Source organism: Dermacentor variabilis, chromosome 1, assembly GCF_050947875.1.
Source record: "Dermacentor variabilis isolate Ectoservices chromosome 1, ASM5094787v1, whole genome shotgun sequence".
Taxonomy (NCBI): domain Eukaryota; kingdom Metazoa; phylum Arthropoda; class Arachnida; order Ixodida; family Ixodidae; genus Dermacentor; species Dermacentor variabilis.
Genome location: NC_134568.1, coordinates 41,534,199 through 41,539,981, shown reverse-complemented (window position 1 = coordinate 41,539,981; position 5,783 = coordinate 41,534,199). Strand labels below are relative to the sequence as shown.

General features: G+C 42.6%; 1 non-coding gene across 1 annotated transcript; it reads left to right on the top strand.

The window, feature by feature from the left end:
• Nucleotides 1-5,496: 5,496 nt before the first annotated feature.
• TRNAA-CGC (transfer RNA alanine (anticodon CGC)) lies at nt 5,497-5,568 on the top strand. The gene has a single exon. It is a non-coding gene; the product is annotated as a tRNA-Ala (tRNA).
• The last annotated feature ends 215 nt before the right edge of the window (nt 5,569-5,783 follow it).

The following is a 5,783-nucleotide window of genomic DNA, read 5'->3' as shown; positions in this document are numbered from 1 at the left end:
GCGTGTGCACGTCACAGTTTCGTGCGATCACGTGCTCAGCTGTGTTTACATTCCTTCTTTGGCCCCTCTCGTCGCTCTCTGAAAGCGAAACGTGGAGTGGTCGCCATAAACAAGACTCCAAACAATTACCTGTCACGCTCTCAAGCCAATGATGCTTCTTGCCGTGATCACTGAGCCATTACCTATTTATTGCAGCAGGAAAAACAAGATCGAAAATTTTTGTGTCAGTACTTCTTTAAGTTTCCAGAGCCTCTCTTCCTAATGAACCACTCATTTCTCAATTGCACTCAATTCTGACTATAAAGCTTAGTGCTTTTAGACGTCTTAACAATTTTGCTGATTTGTTTGTAGGCCAAATGGTTGCGTTGACTTGTGCGAAGCGTACGGCAGTCAGACCCTCTTTTGTTCGTCTGTTTATGAACAAGATCATGAGGCAGCCTTGCATTAAGATCACTTGAGGTGTACAAAAGTGTCGAAGGTATTTAAGTACATAGACGCCCATCTTGTCATCTTCAAAGCTTCAAAAGGTGTAGTGGTCTGAAATAGCAATGCACAACTTCTGTGGTCGACGTCTTCAAGGCGTCGCTGCAACAAAAGGAACTTTTGGTGAACGCTGAACTTGGTCTAGTAGATTTCTTGCTTGCTTTTCGAAGCGATCACAAAGGCTCGAGACACGCGCTATACTCTTAAGAAATTCTGATTCTATTTTGCTCTCCTTACTTATAGCTATAGTAAAACGGGGAATCGTCACTACTACGTTCGAGTGTCATTTGGATCATGCCCATTCTAGAGAAAAAGCAGCGTCACGAATCAAGTGGTTATGCTTATTTTCCGTAGGGTTTCAGAACCAATGCTTGTGCAGCTTGGTCAAGCGACTTTTTATTAACCCCATCAGGCGTTGCAGATGCAATTGTGCATGCGAAAATATTCAATCAAGAGCACTGATAGAAATAATGATTATTTCAACTGGGTTACATGCATCGTGAAATACTTGCGATTGTAAGTGCGCTGCAAGTTTGAATAATATGTCTTTTTTTTGTAAGGTGAACTCGAAATTAGACAGCCGGGTCTTTGCTATCGGTGTAGGGGGTTCACTTCCTTTAATTTTTTCCCTTCATGTTTTACATTAGGCATATTTTTCAAGCAGCGGGATACGTACTTCCAATGTACGCAAGACCCGAAATAGTTGAGGCTCTCATATCCGACAACCATGTAGAGAGTTCGCGCATGGCGTCCACATTCTGTAAACGTGGTGTAGCCCACTGAATGATTGAACATTTCTAATGCGTTTTGCAGCGGTACTGTTTTCATGATTCCGAAGGCGAAAGAAACGTAGTTAAAGTAAACTTTCAGTGACAGTAGCATATGACGCCTGAGGGGTAAACTTTAGCACCGGCAACAAAAATTGTAACTAGGAAGGTCTCTCACGCACAGCCATCAGTCTTTATATGCGCACTCTTCTGATGCTTTCCACAGTTACTGTAGTGTCACAGCACACGTGCTATAAAGTGGAAGAAGCAAAATTAAAAGGAGCCGTTTTATATTTGCCATAACACTTCCAATCGTACATCACCACACAATAGTGCCCCAGATTTGCAAATGCTAATCTACACTAACTGCCGAGCGATTACTGGGCATGGGCGAAATTGAATGCGGCCTCGGGAACATTGGAATGTTTGGGCTTGGGGCTCGGCGTGAAAGCTCGGTGCGAAACACTCAGAGGAGAGATGAAGTCTGGGCACACAACTTGGCGTTTGGAATTTCGCTTCATTTCCTGCGCAGCTCTAGCCACTGTAGTACAGGCGACACTGGTGTCATAAATGTAAGTTGCAGCGCCGTCTGTCTGGCGGTGATCAGGTGCTTACATTTAGGGTTTATAGCTCAGGCTTATGAAAACTGCAGGCGAGGTAGTTGTGCAACTTTTCTTTTCTACGCTATCATCACTGGGAACTTGGCAATGTGGAAGAAGCAAACAACTCGTAGAAATTGCGGGAATAGTTTTGCATAAAGTAAGACGAATATCATTTGCGACGTCCTGTTAACCTGTGGGTAATCTTACGTTGGACGAACCGGCAAGCACACGAATGGAAGAGTGCGGGAGAACGGAAATTCAATAAAAGGGAAAACATGCAGTAATAAGCCTATTATTTTGAGAATCGCCTGGTTTCCCAATGTTCTATGACGTGCGTATAGCGAAGAAATATCCTGACAAGTGTGGCAGGGGAACAGGCTTACATTTACAACGATTCTATTTCACTTCTGAGCGATGATGAACTCAACAACATATCTACGTAGGCCCTATACTTTGCTGAAATGCGGCGAAGGGACGGAGAAATTCTCGGCAAGTCTCGGAAGGTAACATGCGTCTGCCATCAACAACATCCTTCTCTGCGCGGTAAAAATGCATGCCAAAAGCTCAGGGTAGTGCTGATATTCGAAACTTTCGAGTAACGGACGGAGTGATGTCCTATTCAATGCGGTCTTCGAATTGAATTGCTACCATTTGTAAACGCAAATATTTTCCGAAAAGTTTTCGAATATTTGAAGCCGTCAACTGTTTTTGTAATAAAACATAAAATCTCAGCTAAACTACATTAAATTTCATCTCCACGAACACAGTGTTCACCTAAACGATGACGACTTGCGCATTATAGCAGGCTACGTCTATGAGATAGCCAGACCTTACCGATTATATACAGCAATAGTTCGCATCCTCCCAAGAATCCTGTACATCCGAACAATGTCTTATTAGGAAACAATGGCGCCTTCAAGTGGCACCGGCTACTCCTCGTCGCGCGGCAAAGAATACTATTGCCACAACATTGGTAACGAAATGCGGTACAAAACTATCACAAAAACAGTCAGTCAGTAATATCCGAAAGTTCTGTACATGAGTCCAGAGACCCACAGAGGATGCACGTGTATGCAGTTGCATATATAAACGCATGTGCTTAGTTTCGTCCGCGACATAAAGTTCAGTTTCACAGACGAGTGTACAGACCCGTAATTATACCCGTACATAACATACTAAATAAACTTCTGAGAAAATAAGCATAGACTTGCATTGTACGTGTATCTTTCAGCGGAAAATACAATATAGATCTAAGATACTGGTGGTTTCCAAGGAAACGCTTAAAACGGCAAGCGCTTTTTTCTGAAGCCACCCAGTTGGCCATGTGCCAAGTGTATATTTCTTTAGGGTGAATGACCCTCGATCTAATAGAATTAAATTTGCCCGCAACTATATAAAGCACTGTTTTTGGGCATCGTGCAGTGCAGCTTACATGTGCTAGGAAATACTTGCACTACAAATATCCGCAAACTTCAGAGTGTGCAAGCACAAGCACTAAGAACTTGTCTCGGTCTCCCCAAAACTACGTCATCGATTGCCACAGTGGCCATTGCTGGAGACACTCCTTTGACAGTCTACATAGATACTGATATCCTGAGAGCACACATCCGACACCTGACTCGGATTCCCTCACACCATCTTGCTTGCTTGCCAGCAAAGAGGCCATATTCTACTTTTGCCAAAGGTGTTATAAGACATCAGTCCTACGTGCCAATTTACGCCGAATTTCGTTTTTTCCTCTTAAGTAGTTACTCATGGCAGGATTCTTTTACATTGCCGCCACGCATGAGATTAATTCAGCCTGTCTGACTTTCCGCTTGACGTTCTTTGTTGCTGTTTTGCCCACCCTACAGGCCGCATACTTGCTGGTAAGCTTCCTAGTTCTTTTCCTCCACTGTGAATCAATGTTATTTTCTGTACAAGTACCTCAACACTCTACCAGTCCATTTACATTCTTCCATATTCCTCAGTCGTTCTTCATAATCAACTTTACTGTGAGCTTCCCTCACTTCTCAACCTTGTCCATCCTCCGTTGGAGTAGAGTGCCCCCAGCTACCAACGCGCGATGAAAGACTGTGCGCTTTCTCCCCGCCTTCTTCCCGTGCGCGCGCTAGTTCGAGCCGCCATCCTTCTCGGCTCACATTTGCACGCTTTCATTCACACCCATAGCATACGGCGAGCGGCCGCAATGTCATCGCACTTGCACTTTATACGGAACATCACGGTGACGGCGACATGCACACCGATGGTGTAAATGCGCCTGGAGTTTTCATATAATTCCCATTGCAGTAAAACAATAATTCGGTGCTTTCAAACTGTTGATCAAACTAGGTATTTTTGCTGAGGCGACCGGGTCACTGTTTCAGGAGCAAGCAGTCTTCACTACGTGAAAGAGGAAAGTTTAATCTCTCCCTTTTTTTTTATTTGTGAAACCGATTCGCAGTTCCATCCGCTGAAGCGTTTCCAGGAATAGTGCAGTGAGTTAGCATCCACTGAAATGCTGCAACGTAATTAGTTGCACTTGCTTCTGTTAGCTCTTTCAGCGTTTCGTATAATAAATATATATTCAAAAAATTATTGTTCATGCATTTTAGCGAGGCGGATTTGGCTTAAGAATCACTGCGTGCTGTCTATTGATGCTGTGAAGCGGAACGCCAATAGTATAGGGAAAAGTTCAGCGATAGTAGAAAATGAGAGCACACGTGGCCTCTGCAGAGTATAAAATGAACAACTGGAAGAGCTCCGCCCTTAAGAGGAAGCTTTAGCTCGGGGGCTCCTATCTAAATACATGTAAAAGGAGAATTCGTTTTTCTCAGCAACCACCGCACCAAATTTGACGAGGTTTGTTGCATATACAAGAAAAACTCAAAATCTAGTGACTGTTGGTTTCGAATTTTTGAGTTAGGTCGTGAATGTTTTATTAAAAATTGGCAAAAATCGAAAAATTTCAAAAAACGATACTATCAAGTTTACAACTCTGTAACTCAGCAATGAAAGATGATATCACAATTCTGTGAATTGCATCTAATATTACATCTCAAGAGGAGAAAATTGGTATGTTACACATGAATATAAAAAAATTTAATCATAGGGACATACAACGTTTGCAAAACCGTTATAACCAACGTAACAAATTCACGTAAGATGTAAAATGACATACTGAATTTGTCCGCTTTCAATGATCTAATGGATGCCGATTACAGAACCGCGATATCAGTTCTTGATGCAGAGCTATGAATTTGTAAACTTCGTGCTTCTATTTTTTTCAGACGGTCAAATATTTGAAAATCGTTTTAAGAAAATTCAAGCCCTAAATCGAAATTCCGCTTCCAACAGTCACTAGAATTTAACTTTCTCTTTCAAATGCAACAAATTTCATAAAAATCGGTCCAGGGGTTATCTCATAAAAACGTTTTTGCGTTATACATGTATTTGAATAGGCCGCGTCGGAGTTGGGCCCGAGCTAAAGCTTCCTCTTAAGTTTTGAGGTTGGCTGGCTGGCTTTGGCTGGATGAATAATGCCGGAGTTTCAGGTAAATTTGAAGGACTTGAGCTTTGAAAGCATCGTGGTGCCAGGAGATTATGCACTGGTATGTGTGCTAGTTTCGCTGTAGTTATCTTGCTACTATAAAGAGATTAATTGCGGGGGTGTAGCTCAGAGGTAGAGTGCTCGTTTCGCATGCGAGAAGTCCCGGGTTCAAACCCCGGCACCTCCATTTTTTTTTCCTTTCCGAAAGTGGTGTTTTTTTAACCTTACGCTGTAGAAAAGCAGCCTTCTGTTAGCGTATTTCACCATAGTGAGCTACTGTTTAGCACTTCTGTCGTACAAAACAGGGTTACTACACACCAACTGTCCCAGACGATTTACTCGTGCGTCTCAGATTTTCTTGTAAAAAAAACATGGTTACTTACTAGCTTACTCGAAGTCATT